Source organism: Larus michahellis, chromosome 1 (genome assembly GCF_964199755.1).
Source record: "Larus michahellis chromosome 1, bLarMic1.1, whole genome shotgun sequence".
Classification (NCBI taxonomy): domain Eukaryota; kingdom Metazoa; phylum Chordata; class Aves; order Charadriiformes; family Laridae; genus Larus; species Larus michahellis.
The window spans coordinates 132,579,209-132,596,763 of record NC_133896.1 but is presented as its reverse complement, the minus strand read 5'-3'; the positions used below and the strand labels follow the sequence as shown (position 1 = coordinate 132,596,763).

Genomic DNA, 17,555 nt, shown 5'->3' with positions numbered 1-17,555 from the left:
TGTGGGATTTTCTGCAACTTTCCAAAGATACTGCATATCCCTGCCAAGAAAAGGATAAATGATATTGTTATTAGAGGTCTTATGGGTTTAGATCACAAGTACAGTTTTGAAGCTCTTCATTATCTGTTTTGCTAGTACACTGCTCAAACGAATTATGGCAGAAAGTGTTATCTATAAAGAACTGCTGCTCTCAAAGAAAAGATGACACGGCAGACAAAAGTCCAAATTCTTCTCAAAGGGTTGTAAGAACTCCATTTGGTAAGGATCTGACAGTCAGATTGTAGCTTCCTATTATATTACTGCTCATCATCTGGGTTAATGTAACTGCATGATACCCTTCCTTTATTCAGGGCAAATCTCTGATACTTAAATTGAGAACTACAACAGGGATGAGCTCACACCTCATGTGAGCATGAAGTGGAATTCATCTCAAATAAAAGGCAGATTTAATCAAAGTAATTTAGGCGCCATTCAGTGCAGAGAGAGAGGCACCTTTGTCATCATTCATCCTATCCTAGACTGATGTCCTAGGATAAGCGTGATAAACTTAATCTGGAAAATTTCATGGTGGGCTACTGTAAGTCATTCATGGGCCTGAACCCTGAAGCAGTTCTTCAAACTGGCCTGCAGGATGGAGAAGAACTCCTCTGTCATACAACTGGACTGATACTCTGTTCTCCAAGTTTCCCTTCAACGTTGTATTGGAGTGGACAGAGGCAGCTTAATGAGTTATTTCTGGCGTCTGAAGTTGCTTCCTGTTGTCCTCTGCCATGTTACACGACCAAAATTCTTGCATTTCTGTCAAATGGTAGATGCAGACAGACATTTGAAAGGGCATGGTCATCTACACATGTACTGTCTCAGCTTGTATTGAACTTCGGTCTCTTGATTCATCTGTTTTCCTTGTCCAATTACAATAAGGAAAACAATGTTTTGCCTGCCCACCTTATGCCCAAAGTATTTAATCTTTGCCTGTGGCCATTCTTTTTTCCTAATGTATTATTCACAGGACAAGTTCTGATATTTATCAAACTCCCTGTTAAAGTGCAGATGAGTAGCTATTCACACAACGAGAAGAGCTGTTGGCATACTAGAAAAGCTAACTAGAGAGAAAACTCTTCACTCTATAACACATGACTACAGTGAGGGATTTGAAGCTTGGTGAGGAACCTGATGCAGCAATCAGTAGGTGATGTTTTACATTGTGCAGCAGGTCAAACTACATGATCATTGTAGTCCCTTAAGGGCTCAAAATCTATACATCTTTATTCTGCTTATTCTTCTCTATTGGAAGTGGATTTCTCTAGCAGTGATTAAGCTGCCAGACTAACTGAGGTTTAGGTTAATCAAGGAGTTTGAGCTGTTACTGGAAATGGAAGTAGCCTATATTGGATCAAAGTGATTGTCACAGCTTGTAGGAATTTACTCTCAGAAAGAAAGAGAAGAAATATGTGAAAAACAGTGAGCCACCAGGAATACATGAAGGAGAGGGAAAAGAAGCCTGACAAGAAAGAGAACTGGAAAAGGGAGAGGGCAGATATTTATTTAGCTGTGGTACAGAGCTCTCTGTGTCCATCAGACACAGCCATGGCTGCATAAGTGTAAAGCAAGTTGATGTTGCAAGTACAGGACTATTATTTGGTTTTTAATTTATATTTATTATTTCTATAATTATTATTTCTATAATTATTATCAACCTGGAAATGTTAGAGATTTTTAGCCTTATACACATTTAGTTTCTGAAGATTCAGCAGGCAAGTGGTAAGAAAAGCAATTAATCTATCCTCTGAATGTAGGTTAGAAATATCTGATAATCTTTGCTAAGAGTCTAGTGTATGTTTAATTTCTTTCTGCCACACTGATAGTAAGAGCTAACTTAGCCTTGAGAAGTTGATTTACACACCTCTAAGTCAGTAATTAGCTAATGACAGTCTAAACGTTGATACCTGTGGAGCACAGAGGTGCCGAGAACTGGTCTTGTGTTGTCCATTTGAAAAGGGAACAGATACCCACAGCTCCCCAAGGACAGGGGTCTGAAGAATACTTGGCAGCCACAGGGCGATCATCTGATCATGAGCTAGCACCCTGCTTTGTGAGGTTGTCCACAATTTCTAGCCTCAGCTTCGGGGTGAGTGCATCTAGAAACCATTCTTCCTTATCTTCTGCATTCAAGCCTCTTATGCCCTTGCTCATGTATATCTGCAGTGTATTCCCCCTATTTCTCTTTTCTCCATTTATTTCACCCTAATAAACTTGTGGAAAATATGTTTCTACTGTGCACTGAACTGCATAAATAGAATGCCTATCCAGCCTGTTATCATTTTTCCATAGTTGGGATCCTAGAGCAGCACAAGATTTAAGAATACACCTGCAAGATGGAGCTCACCTTCTAGCATCTTTTCTAACCAAAGAACTGAATTATTGATGAACAGAGCCTGAAGCATTTAAGGTTAAAATATGTACTATAAATCATGCACCAACATATGACCCCAAACTGAATGTATAGAGGAATTAATTTTGGTTTCATGTGACGTCAGCATGGCCTGTTGGATGAGTTACAGCTTTGCATTCCCTCTGGGGCTATCTATTATCTAATATGTCTTACTCGATTTTCAGTTTCAGGCAGGCAAATTGACCATGTATACTTGCTTGTGTCAGTAGCTAATTTTAGGTAGCCGGTCTAATTGAAGATGTTATGCTCCTTTAGCTTGTCAAATAGAAATTCACATTTTCTGATTAATGTGATTCATTTATATTAGATTTGACTTGACAGGATGACAATGTGTAATATAGAATACAAGGATGACAGGGTTCTCCATCTCCTCCGTCACATTTCATTATGAATGTTCTAGTCAAGGCTGTGGTCTACAGTATCTTACCTGCAATACGATAAAATTTAAGCAGTATTGCAGCCATATATGGTCCCCACAATATGTTCTCACAGGTGGTGATATGCTTTCAGAAGGGTGGCAAGTTAAACAGCTTTCTTACATTTGTAACCCTTACTTGTAACTGGCTTTGTGTCAGTCTGATGTGATTGAAAAATTACTGAGAAAAGGTGAAAGGAAAAGAGGAAATCCTTGAAAGAAAGCTAAACAAACTTTAACTGATTCAAAATAACAAAAATATTTAGAAGGGGGAAAATATACAACTCACGTAAATACTAACTAACACATCGGTTGGTGGAGGAGAGAATGGGTTAGGTGGAGAAAATGGAACAGTAGCCAGAAGTTGACAAATGTGTCAAGAAATATAAACATGACATCAAATAAAAGAGCGCCAGTAGCTTCGGCACAAAAATGTTGGGAAAAGCAGTAGATAATAGGAAAATGGTCCACAGCTGGGTCTGTAGAGTAATAACATACATAAGTTCATTGGCTGCATCAGAGGTGCAGAGGGTGGTCTGTCAGTCCAGCATCTCTCAAACTCAGGCACCAGAGAGACAGGAAGCAAAGGGCAGAACCCCTCCAAGATCCCAGGTGATATTAAATGTGTGTTCCTAAGTGGAAAATTGTGTATTCTGTTGCTTCTATAGGTCAAATGCCTTGCATACATATAGCACATGTTGAATACTCAGTTTCCTGTGCCACAACAGTCTCCTTTCTAACCGTGTAGGCAGTCTCACTACCATCTGGATAATTGTGGTAAGGGTAGGACTCCATTTGCTTTAACAGATTAATCCACACAGGCAGTCCAGCCTGCCCTGGCCTATTGCTGCTACAGCACTCCCACTGCAGACCTGCACGCGTACAGCTGTCATTGACTTACAGCAACATTCATTTTGGAAGGAGCCTTGAGACACCTCTAGTCCAATCTCCTGCTCAAATTAGGTTCAACACTGAGTTCAGACCAGGTTTTTCAGGGCTTTGTACAGTTGGGTCTTTAAAGACAAACTGTGTCTCCAAGGACAGAGATCCACAACCTCTGAGATGGCCAGGTTAAAAGCCCCTATCTCCCCTCTATCATAAGAATTCACTTCAAGCCCCTACCCTATCCCTGCCAAATTGGATGTGCTTCCTGGTCTCATGTTTAGGCAGTCCCCCTTCCCATCCTAGGAGCTTGTCTTCTCATGTATTGTATTCCTGTTCTGGTAGCATTCCTTCATTCTGTAAGTGTTTTTGTTCCCTACATTTTTGTACTGCCTCTGAGAAGGACGTGGTGGCCTGAGAAGTAATGTCTGTTGTTTCGTAGAGGCAACTGAGCTGGTGTAGCTGCTACTGCAGTTCACAGGGTCACTCCTGCAGATCTCGTCTGACCAACAGTAACGGGGTATGAGCAATTGCTTCATGTATCTCATCAAGGAGAAGAGATTTTTTAAGTTTCCAGTGCAGCAATTTAATAAATGTTCTTATTGACCAACACAGACTTAAACAGTTCTTAAAAACAGGTAAAAAGACATTTTGTCCAGTAGAAGAGATTTATAGAACCTGTTCAGGAAACAGAACAGTTTTTGGCTGAACTGTCTTGTGATGGAGCACCTGGGGCAGCACCTCTCTCAGTGTGATATCTTCAGTAGGCTTTGAACAAACTCAATTTGCTGCTGATGTTAACAACAGAGGTGTTGCAGAGTGGCAGTTCTAGGGACTTGGTGACAGTCTTATTAAAACTCCAAAGACAGATGAAATTTCTGGCCAGTACCGAAGTTTTGCACTGGCTGAGATTTCAGTGATCATGTTATCTGCAGAGACGAGAAATTACTGCTTTTCATGGGGTTAGTTCACTTTGACATGAAATGGCAGATAGAACCAAACATGCATCTGTCTTTTCTTCCTTGTTTGTTTCCAAGGCCTGCAATAGGGCATCCTAACACAATAAACCACAAGCAGAATAATAATGCTTGAGGTTCTTTTTTTTTTTTTTAAATTGAACTTTTAAGACATTTTAGGAGGTAATAATAGATCTAAAATAAGATCATTCTGACCCAAGTCCCTCTTCTCCAAGGTGCCAAGGTGCAAGGTGAGCAATACTGCTAAATGGAGCTTTTAAACATTTCAAAGTGTTTAAATGTTCAAAATCACCCTTTGGCATTCAGCCTTTTCCAGGGATTGCAGAGATTTCAGTGTTTTTGTGGACAAATAGAAATTATTACAGCAATAATACAGTTGCATAAGCCTATAGCTATGTTATGCTTTTCTGATAAAAGGGCACTGTACTAAACTGTACCAAAATTCAAGCTTCAGCTTTTATACATTCAAGCGCTGGGTGGCTTAAAAAAAGAGGAAAAAAAAATGTAGATGCTTTAGAAAGGTGAAATAGCTATAACACATTACAAAGTTACTGGTATAGTAAGAGATATAAAATATAGAAAATGAGGAACAATGAAATTAAGATCAGTTAAAGTAAAGGCTATATTAAAAAAGTAGTAGAATTGATGCAGACGCAATGGATAAAAGCAAGGCATACTATAAGTACTAAAGGAAATTTTTTAACTAAAACCAACTGGGATGTCTGGAAAAATAAGTATAACATAAATATGAAATATGTCCTTCAGAAATATGATACTTGATTCAGATTCTTTGTCCTTTATGCATATTCTTGTACTTCCATGTTTGCAATTTTGCAGTTGTAATGTTGCTGCAGCTGTAATGATCTAAGGAAATTTTCTGCGATTAGGTTACATTTGAGAATTTTATTTTTGAAAATACATACACTTTTTCCAGCTTTTCTAGTAAAAGATATCTCTCTCCTGTAAACCTTGCATCTTCCCTACTACAAGAGTATAGCAAAACAAGTTGTACTTAAAAAGTTAGTACTCATAGCTATCAACTGCAGCAAAAAAAATACACACAAAACAAGCTATATATTTTATATGGTGCAGTGGAGACAATCCTGGTGTTTTGTGGCCAAGGAAAGCATAAATGAGGAAAAAAAAAACAAGAATGAAGGACACTTATGTGGAGTAATTACTAAGTTGGCTAAAAATACAAAAGTACAGCATTGTTCACACATTAAGGAAAAGTATAAAATCAAGAGGCTTCTGAGGTAGAAAACAGCCACAGCTGGCATGAAGAATACAACACCTGTGTTTCCCCGATAAGGATGCTTGTGAAGCTACATGAGGTACGGGACGGGATGCAATTATTCCGCAGCTTTACCTTATGATGTATGGCAGATATGGGAATGGGATGATACCGTGAAACAGATAAGCTGCCAATTAGCTGCCTGCTCAATACTCAGAGCCAACATTTTGTCAAATTTTGATGAAATGCTGTCCTTTGTGCAAACTTTGCTCATTATAATGTCATTATCATACCAAAACACACCTCCATCCCGAAGGCTACTCGCCTTCAAGGTGCGACCACTCCTTCTTGAGTCTGCGCCCTGAACTTCTCGTAAACTATACCTTTAATTGTGAAGCGAGAGAGTTTTACACCAATCATAATAAAAGTATGTATGACTAAAGTCACTCAAACTCCACCTTGAACAAATAGTATAAAAATAGCCCGAGAGAGGGGGGATACCCAGGGAAGACACCATCGCAAAGAACTCCATCACTGACTTCCAAGATCAGCCGATGGGCTGAGTCTCTCTTCCCCCCCATAGGGACGCCTTTGGACACCTTCCTCGGGAAACTTAGAAATTTCTCTAGAGAATCTCTTTCCTACATTTATAGCCAGGCTGTACTGTTTATAACTTTGTTGCGTGTTTTGTATACTTAACAATATCTTTATCTGCACGTGCTTTGCAGACAGTGTATTTATCACCGGCAAACCTAAGAACCTATATATCTGTTGTTTAAATAAACTGCACTGTTTAAGTAGCTAGTCTTCTTGGTTTCTCACTGAACGCAACCAAAGACTCGAGAGAGGCCGTGCTAGTTCAGGAGCACGACTAGACTGAAGGTGCATTCCACTATTAGTGTATCCAAATCGTAATAATTTAATACATATTAAACGCAATTGGACTAATAGTGGTCAATTGGGCATCACTCAGAATTTAAACCTAGCCGCACCTAGCCTCCCACCTCGGTGAGGAGTGTTAGAATGCAAGGGGGTTTATCTTCTGCCAAAACTGCTTGGCCCCTTTCACGCAACAACTTAAAATAAAAAATACATGGAAGTGAGGGACAGCTAGATCACATGCTCCATGTAAAGCGGAGATTACAGAAGAGGCAAGACGAGGCTGGTGGGGATCTTTTTAAAAAAGAATGAAAACATTTTTTGTATTATCATTTTTTTCCAAATAGTAAGATTCACTTTTCCTTCTCCCTGTGCTTAATTTTTAGAGACAACTTAGAAGAAAAGAGGAAAAAGATGTAGCCGTGTTAAAAAATATATATTTCTTATTTTGCGCATGCTGTTTTCCAAAGAAAAATTACCAACATTTTAGCCAGATATTTCAGATAGCCTGTGCTGATATTTGTGAACGGTAATAAAGATCTACAGTTGGCTTAAATACAATAGTCAGTAAACTTTATCTGTGCTTCTCTTTATTTAGAAATATATGTGATGGTGCACATAGAACTATACATACGAATACAAGAATAATGCAAGGTGTGTGAAAAACTGAGAGCTGTGTTTTGATGGGTCAAGTATGACTGGAATCCACTATTCAGGAATCCATGGATGAGGCTCAAGGTAGGTTTGACATTCAGTGTTTCAATGTTGCCAAACAAAAGATGCTTCTCTTTTATAAATCCTGCTGTACAGAGTTCTTCATTGTTAAAAGTGCTTTTTCCAAAGAGCTATGATTCAGCCTGATCTTAAGAGCACTTCTCCTGTTACCTGCTCTCAGCTTGTCTAATCAGAGTCCTTGTAGCTTGAGTGGCAAGGCCAGTCCAATTTTATCCCTCCATAAAGCTATACCACAGGTAGAATTATCCCAGTTTCATCCTTGATGTTAACCTTTCATTAATTTCTGGTGCTTGTATCTTTTTTGAACGTTAACTAAAGGCTGGTATCTCACTACATATTGTAGCTTTAGCACAGATTGTACTTATTTCAGAATTCCTGAGGCAATTATCATATTCCTTCCATAGATACCACTGTGGTAGTTGGTACAGATTTGGAGGTGAAGATAATGGAACCAGAAAGAGTTTATAGTAATAATAGATCTCTTTCTCTTCATTACATGAGGCATTCTAATTCACGTAACGTTCCTTCTCCAGTGGAGGACTGCAGCAGATTGCCCATTCTTGAGCTCAGTATTAATTATGCTTACTAGTGCTTCTGTAGTTGAAGGTCCCATGATAAACTCCTATTTTATTTTTAGGGGTTTATAATTCATCTTTAAAAGCCCACTTTGGACTGAAATATGTCACCACCATCTAACACTGACTTATCTGACCCAGCAGTAATATATGATAGATACGGAAGGAAGAACTTGCACTTTGAATAATTCAAGGTGATTACCTCATGTGAAAAATCATTCTTTTCATGTGCATGTCATCAGAATGGCCATATAAGTATGCACCTAAGATTGACAGGCTATATCTCATCACAGCACTATGTCAATAAACACAGGCTGGTCCTCTTCCCTACCTTTTCTTCCTGATGCAGTTTGCATTGCAAGAACTGAATTAGGTATTTTTCAAAAGTCAACAGAAAATGTGGAAAAAGCGAAATTTATCAGTCTTTTGACATTCCCAGTGCTAGGAAACACGGTGGCATGATTTTTAATAGAATACCTTAATTCATATGTCACCAAAGGAGAAATAATCTCCATTGATACTTGTATTAGTGGCTTTTAATGAATTATGCGGTTATTCAATTTGAGAGCAGAGTTACAGCTTTAGAGGACAGGTATGTGCATCACAAGACCCCTGACACTAATGAATCTCTAGCTGAACAAAGTCATCAGACCTAGCTCAGTACTCTTTTTCCGAACTATAGACTCAACTCAAAATTGATTATCAAATTCTTTCTGCCAAAGAATACAGGTAAAATACGAATCAATGGAGGATGTAGCTGTCAAAGTAGAGTCACCAGAACTATGATTAAGCTACCCTTTGTATAAAGGAAATTATGCTCCTACTTAATCAGTTTCCATCCCAAGGGATTATCAAATAATGCCCTCTGGGGTTTTTTTTCCAAAGCCCAGTAGTGATGGGGAGCAGACCAGGTGCTCGCTGAGACTCGAGAGCCATCAACCCAACATAAGATCTACCATATAACAGACTCACCTCATTTTGTTGGTGTATTCCTCTGTGCTTATCTGCTAACCTTCCCAAAAATTCGTACTGTACACCAGGAAAATATCAGCCCTCCAAAAATGCAGGAATGGAAATGTGAATATAGTGATAACAGTGCAAATAACCATTCTACAGAGAAGTAGAGATCTTTGCTCTGTTAGAAACTGTTAGCCATGTATTTCCATTTCAAATCCTGTCTTGAGCTGCTGTTGCTCAAAAGTACAACTCCAGTTCCTCAGACCTTACTATGAAGAAACGCCAGGGAAGGGAGTACGTATCTCAGACAGCCACTATTGGCAATATATTGCTTAAAATATTTTTAAAACTTGTGAACAAAAATTATTTTGAAGGGAGATGCTTCAGGATTCTGCAGTTTGCTGGACTCATGTGCAATGTGTACTATTCCACGGCTTCTACTTAGCCAGCATGACCCTCATAAACTCTTCTTTAGAATTAAACTTGAAATGGTGCAAGAGTATTGAAGAACATTTAAAGAAAATAAGTTTTAATCTGTATGGAACTGAGGATGAAAGGTCCTTCTTTATAATGAGATAATTATGTATTGTCAGTAAAATGTGTTTGATTTTCCATAAAATCTTTCATTTCATAAATAATTCCTAATTAGTCTTCAGGTGTAAGCTTAGGAACATACAGACTAATATATTACAATGATGTCTCCCTGAAATTATTTCATTACCTCTCTTTACAAAGCCCATTTGTAATTCTTTCCCTGTTTTTTAGGTTGTATGACATTTTTTCACCTCCTGTTCTCATGGAAATGAGGATGCAGGAAAATGAGGAAATGAGTTTATTTTGCAAAACCTGTATGTACAGAGTCATATCAAAATATATATTCTTTGTTGTTGCGATATATGCTGTTCTTTTCACATTAGCAGATTCCTAAAATGAAATAACAACACACGTCAGACATATACATTCACTTCTGTCTCATATCTAAAGATTCTCATTATTTCTTCATTGTTTGTATTCATAAATCTGATTTGTTGTTTGTTTCTTTTTAAGAAGCTTTTTTAGTGAACAGTCTAAAAATGTGCTTCAGTCCTTTGGTCTTGTCCTTCAGTCTGATATGCAATGAGGAAAGCATGACTTTTAATAAAAAGTACACATTTCACTTCTCCTATCATTTTGAAAGCATAGTTTACAAAACAAACAGTTAGAAATACCTTGATTATCCCCTACTGTTGTTGGATGATGTACAGAATACAGTTTCAAAAGCTGACAACAAGATGTGTTTAACAATCTGAATTGGTGCAATTTCCTCAGTAATAAAAATAGTAGAAATCATTACCATCATATTTGAAAACATCAGTGTAAATTATAGTCTAAATGTATTTAAAATATTCAAAATAATTCCAGCATCCTTAATAAACATAAGAATCACAAGCTAATTATCATTTAACACCCTCCTCCCCACCCTAAATCTGAAAGCTGTGCCTCATTTTCTTATATTCTTGAAAGTGTGAATTTATATTTCTGCAAAAGAATTATAAGAAACAGTAAAAACTACTGGAAAATTCTCTCCAAGAGAGTCCATCATCTCTCTTTGAGATAGCACTGCAAACTCATGTATCTTTTGAAGCTGATTTGTGCTATTTTAATGACAGGCTAGATGTATGAAAAGTCACTCTTAAAATATAGGCAGATTAGCTTTAAAAAGAACAAATGTATTGTGACTTCTGTAAGAATTAGTTGGTTGTGTTACTATTGCTACTGTATATTCCTCTGTTCCTTTCTTTCTCTTTTTCCATATGTTTGAAGAAAACTATGTAAAAAAAAGCAATAACAATAGCAAGAAACCCACCACTGCTCTCATAAGACAACTCTTGTTTCCTCAGCTCTTCTATACATAGAATGAAAAATTCCTATTTTGGTGTAGTGGATATTCTGGTTTAACGAAGCTGATAAAGGGAAAGCATTCAAAGGGAAAGAAGTTCAGTTAATTAAAAAGCTTACATTAACAGTGCATGTGTTCTAGCTGTCTATGTCTCTTACATGTTTTGCCTTTAGAGAAATCATGTGCGTCTAATGTTGTTCAATGTCATTTTACTGAAACTGGTACTTGATAAACTTGTTGAGAAAATGAGAAGTGATGAAATAGCCCAAGAAGGTAATGTCAGAGCACACAGGAGATTCTGATATGAAGACCTAGCTTCCTAATTGTTATTATGCTTACAAGGACACTGCTAAAAGAAAAATGAATGCCTTGCTTCACACCTGCTGTAAAAGGTGCTGCAACTCTGGAGCTTGCTTAAATCATTCTTCCTGAAACAAACTACCGAATGAAACTCAGGCCATTTAATTCCCAAATACCAGTAATTAAAATGAGTCACATCATCAGAGTTTGGCAGGGCTACAGCCTTCTTTTATTTTTTCATTTTCCCATAAATATCAGCGAAGGTCAGATTTGTTGGGGGGAGGAGAAGAACCTGCTGCTTTTGTGCTCACGGGAGGTTAAAATATGACTTGTTCACAGTGTCCCTCATAGTTCAGGACTTAATGGTCCTTGACGGGGATAACCTAGAAGTTAATTTTACTTTGTGTCCCAAAAGCAGTCATTGTCACTGTAATCCTTCTTGCAGGCTGAAGGGTATCTTCACCACCTGATCAGACTTTCAATAGCGATTGATGAGCAATATCACCAACCAAGAAGCACTTTGCTACTGCTTTCCGGTAAAAGACAAAAACAAAAAGAAGGAATGGTGATAGCTTACCTTCTCATAACTTTAAGCCTTTCCAGTGTTTCTTACTTTAAATGTCATCTTTTGCTTGCATCTTTGTATAAGTTGAAGTCGAACATTGCAAAATGAGGAACGTCTTCTTTCTTTTCCTCCCTGTTGCTCAAGTCCTGCCAGGGGGAAGGATGAGTACATAATGGAGACATACACCCTCTTCCCAGTTCTGTTATCCAGAGCAGAAGGATGCTTGCAGCCAGAGGCAACCACTATCAGGAAGGCCTGTGCTCTAATCTCTGAGCAGCAGAGTGTCCCATGTGCAAAGAAAACTAAAAAAAAATAAAAATTCTAGACTCTGATAATCTCTAACAAAGTCAATGTGGCTAACACGTCTTTGAAACACATACACATGTGATTTCTTTTTTGTTTAAACTTACCCAGATTGGGGAATGCTATACATGATAGGCAGAGCTTCGGCAGCAGAGCTGCCCTCCAGCCCTGTTTAAAGTGACTGTTCTAAGACCCAAACTATAAATCTTCTCAAGTAAACAGCTGTAAAAGTATTTTAATATAGCCATAACAGTATGCTTTTTCTCTTCCCTGACTTTTGTACTGAAACTGAAAAATCTAATGGTTAATTCTTCGGAGGGGAGGGAAGGTAACATCCATCATGAGACCATTGATATTTATTGAAAAACAGCTAATGAGAGAAAATATAAGGATGTCTTACCAAGTACTACAATGGTAAGTAATAGCTTCATATGTTCACAGAAGCTAAAACGAACCACTGTAGTCTCCTAGAGTAAGCTCTTACACATGTGCCATAGGTTTTCTGTCTGTGCTCCCTATACTGAGCACTCTTAATTTCCCTTTGGCAACACGTGTGAAAGGTAGACAGAAAAAAAAAAATAGTATCCCTTTGGGAGTAACCACAGCTGAATTTCAATAAATTCTACATTAAAATAATAACACATGGACTAGAAGTCAAAACTTAGATGTAACTGTGGTCACAAAAGCAGTAAGAGTGGAAATCACTTCTGGATGAGCTCAGGTTCTCCAGAGAAAACACGGGGATTTTTAGTTCATGAAGGTACTGCTTGAAGTGCAAAATCTGGACACAAGTTTTGTGCTTAGTACTTCATGTAGCACAACCGTCCCCCTAAGTGGTTCCTGAGGATAGGCAGGAAGATCATATTCACTGGCACAGCATGTAGGACACCAGAGCTGTTTGGTTCACACTAGCTATTCCTGGAGAACAGAGAGCATTCGATACGCTGTGACACCCTCCTGCAGGCCTTCTCTAGCAGAATCATGGGTGTGAACAGTCTAGGTGTCAGGCTTCTTCATGGTGAAAGATACTTCTATCCCCTCAGGAAAAGCGGCCTGAACTCAGTGCCTGAGGCTGGGCGTGCACGATTGCAATCCACTGTAGGCAGTGATATTAAGCCAGTTCAAGTGTCAGAAGCAGAATGGGTAATACCAAATCTCAAATTTACCCTTCCACCTCAGGAGCCACCCATGACACACCTGGAACCATACAAGGTGGGCGGTGGAGGGCTGACTGCTATGAACATTTCACAATTAATTGAGGACTGTGACTCTTCCCCCAAAAAGTGCTCCAGGACACAGGCTCCTGTCACTGTGCTCACAGGAAGCCCCGAGAGGAAATCTTTGTGTGGCTCTGTGAATCACCTGTGTTTCTTTTCATCCTTTTAAAAATATAGGTCATATGAATATCAAATAAGGAATCATAGGATCATAGAATGGTTCGGGTTGGAAGGGACGTTAAAGACCATCTAGTTCCAACCCCCTGCCCTGGGCAGGGACACCTCCCACTAGACCAGGCTGCTCAAAGCCTCATCCAACCTGGCCTTGAACACTTCCAGGGATGGGGCATCCACAGCTTCTCTGGGCAACCTGTTCCAGTGTCTCACCACCCTCACAGTAAAGAGTTTCTTCCTAATATCCAATCTAAATCTACCCTCCTTCAATTTGAATACCCATTTACTGTGACCAATGCCCAAATGCATCCGTCTGCATTTACAGCCCCCTGGCTGGGTGTGATCCACAACACACGCTGTCCATAATACTCCCAACACTGTCAAATTCTGAACGTCAGAGGGAAAAATCACATACTCAGGTAAGCAAGCACAGCTAACACCAACAGTGGTTTTCAGGCACTTCTAAGCACAACATCTGAGCGTTGGTCCATGGAGCATCCCAGACTTTGCCTCCTCTCATAAAACAGCAACATTTTCTAGTGACAACAGATTCCTAAATGGTCTTTCTAGCCATTGGATCAAGACTTCCCATTTCTAGGTATTTCACCTTGTTCCTTCTGTGGCTTCTCTAGTGACTTGGACAGCTTCCCCCTGGCAATACAAGAGTCTTGCAGATGTTCTTCTTGGAGCCATGTTGCTGCTGGTAGGCCTAGACCTTGTTCTGGGGGCAGGAGGCTCACAGTCCCAGCCCGCTCGGCAGGCCAGCTGCAGCCTTACTGGAATTTCTGCCAGATGATCCACCCACATTGTTGCTCAGTCATTGACATTCTGAACAGTATCACCACTCCGCTGTTCTTCCCTGCTCTACTTCCCTAGATCTTTGACTAATGCAAAAACTTCTAACTTGCCAGAAGAAAAGTTGACCCAGTGACCAGATGAGCATTACCACTGAGTCTCTGGAAAGGGACCGTCTTTCTGTTACAGCAACTTTTAAAACATTTTTTTTTATTTTTGAAGAAAAAATTCTGGAATAGAAATAATTAAATCATTACAACATAAAATTATGCTGAATTCATACATTTCAAAAAAAGCACATGGCCACATTTTGAAATATGAGCTCTTCCTAATAGATCTGAATTTGTCTGATTCATTTAGTACAGGCTTCAGAGAAATGGTTTTCCTGTTCAGAGGAAAGCGTCAGGACTGCATGCCTTTTGGACTCCATATAGGTAGCTACTCCCTGTGTGTGGAAGATGCTCAGAATCTTATGCATTTCCTCAACAGGAGTCAACTGCAGAAGCACTGGCTTTAGGAGAGCTATGACTTTTTTAGCAGCAGGGAATTTGTCTCTACAAAACTACATTAAATGAAAACATGTTATGGAAACAGGTCCAAAGAAATCTGTTGCTCTATGATGGTTTTTATATGCAACTCTCTTCTAAATTCTGTGGAGAAAAGGCAAAATCACTTAAATTGTTTGAGGTACAGAAAAAAAGCATACATTCAAATTTCCCTGATTGTGAAAATATTGCTTGAATGACCCTATAACCCTAATGTTATTTTCCAAAGAAAATGCCTTTGATTTGTTGAGCCCTTTAAAGATGTTGACATGATTATATTATATTTATTTCTACAAATGTTACTTGCTTGGGAAGATTTACACAGTACCCTGATGGGTATAGTCATTCTAATGGTTTTTCAAGGGAATGCTGCTCCAGAAGCATCTCTGTGAGGAAGGCAAGACATTTATTGGAGCTGTCAAAATAAAAAAAATAATGTTGAAAATTGTCTCAATTTTACTGCTAGAGAAGTCAAACCTGTCTTCTTTTTCCTAGCATGGCCACTCTCACCTGCTTAAGCAGGCTGGTAAGACTGACTTCTTTGGGAACCCAGCGGGGCCCCTGCAGATAGCAAATCATCTGCACAAAGGGTAAACTGGTGCCGTGGCTGACAGCTCTACCCTTCCCATTTGCAGGGGCTGCCAGACCAGTCCGAAACCTCCCTAGGCATTTCAGGAGGGGCCCTGTCTGGCAAATTTTGCACAAAAGGAATTGAATGCACACCAGAATAATGTGTTTTTAAAAGCCATTTAATGTTAAAGAAAAATCGATGATAAATATATACAAATGGGTGGAATAGTTTTAAATACACCCACTGCTACAAGTCCTCATCACCACCGATGTCATTAGAATAGAAGCTGTATTGTCATGTATAATTAATAATAAACATTCAAAACAATTCAGATTGTTTTCTGTTACATACAGCACAAATTTTTGGTTAATGGAACATTTTCTCCTAACTATGATAAAACCTACTGGCCTTGGAAGATAAGTAAATATATTTCCTCATCCACGTTACCTTAGTAACTGATAACGTTGCCTTATGAGTATTAGTGACTGAAGAGGTGAAAGCAGTTAGTGTGTTTCAAGTAGAAGTAGGCAACCTTTTTTTTTCCAATTATAGAAAAATAGCATCTTCTTTGCTACGATCAGCTTATATTGTGGGGATTAGCCTTTCTCAATAAGCATCAAGTTACTTGTCAAACAGCACATGCAGTTAGAACAGGTTTTGTATGAAAAAAAAGTAAGCAAACAAGATAATTCATACAAAGCAAAAAGTACTTGAATAGTCAACTGTTAGAAAAATTGTCTTCGCTGAGACTGCTCACATGGGTAAGGCTTATTCAGTTTCACAAGCCCTGTCTTTGCATTATTTTTTACTAGAGTCATCTCTTCTCGAAGGTTAACACAAAGAAGCATGTAGCAGTACCAGGAATAATCAAGTATATTGCCTAAGCTGAAATTTCGTAGTAGCAAGAACAAAAGACAAAAGGTATAAAAAATAAAAAATAAGTGCAAAATATTCCTTAAGGATGCATACAGGCAACACAGCGAGCATTATCATCCTCTTCGACCTCCTATTTTTTGTTTGGCTTACACTTAGACTTACACTTAGACATCAGACGTGCACTGATTTCATAACACAGCACTTCTGCTGCACTGACACTGTCCCCATCGCAGCCACCAGGTTTTATATGACTGCTAGTCTGTTTTTATATGACTGCCAGGTTCCTGATTCTGGCACTACCAAGGAGCAAACTGAGGAGCAGGCACAGTGACAAAGTGCGGCTGTGAATTGCTCACAGCTGTCACCATTACTGGCTGGGTTCCAGAGGTATCCAGTGCCCCTGAGAGCTGCACTGGTCTCACTTTCTGCTAGAGGCAAGGAGGTTGGCCATGTGGGGCTGGTACAGCTGGGTCGTCTCGTTAAAGGAATTCACAAGGAACTGGATGATAGGTGGATTTGACCCCTTACTGCACAGCAGAGAGCTAAAAGTCAAAACTTCAAAAGCTGTTTAAGGTGAAGAAGAGGGAAAATACAAGTATTTTTCCAGTATACACTGGCTGCTCCTCATTCTTTCTCAGTTAAGCCCGTCATTAAAAACAGGTACTTCCATGAGGTCCTGGTGACTGTCTGCAGGTGGACATCCGAGCTCCTCTGAATGACACTTTCCCCAGGAGCAATCTCAAGCCCCGTCAGGTGTGAATTCTCTAATGTCTGATAAAGTGAGGTCACATTGCTACCTTTTCTTAACCATTTGGTTAAAAGTTATTTATAGGAAACTAATTGTCTTTGAGACCTCTGTCCCCTGACACATTGAGATAAAATTGGTCAGTGAAATGAATGCCATTATAAATTGACATATAAGGGTATATACGCATCTACAGAGAAAGAGAGTGCACATACAAGCCTTAGGAAACCAAGCTAAAAACAAAACAAAAGCAAAATGAGAGTGTGGGAAGATGAACAGAAATGAAGGGGGCATGTTTTCCCATTTAAAACAAGATAAAAAAGATTAATTACTCAGGTTGGGAAAAGAAAGCACAAAAAAGACACGAGCCAGTTATACAACAGAATGAAGAGAACAGAGAGGGCCAACCGAGCCTTCCTGTTTTGAAGGACAAGAGGGCACTTTATAAAAACACAAGGTAACAAACAGAAAATAGAAAA

General features: G+C 39.0%; 1 long non-coding RNA gene across 3 annotated transcripts in view; it reads left to right on the top strand.

Moving 5' to 3' along the window:
* The window catches only part of LOC141749984 (uncharacterized), a 78,560-nt gene that overhangs the window by 44,974 nt on the left and 16,031 nt on the right, over nt 1–17,555 (top strand). For all 3 annotated transcript variants that reach the window (XR_012589540.1, XR_012589538.1, XR_012589539.1), the window contains 2 exons: nt 7,438–7,577; nt 9,872–9,954. This is a non-coding gene — a long non-coding RNA (uncharacterized LOC141749984). The remainder of the gene's footprint in view (nt 1–7,437; nt 7,578–9,871; nt 9,955–17,555) is intronic.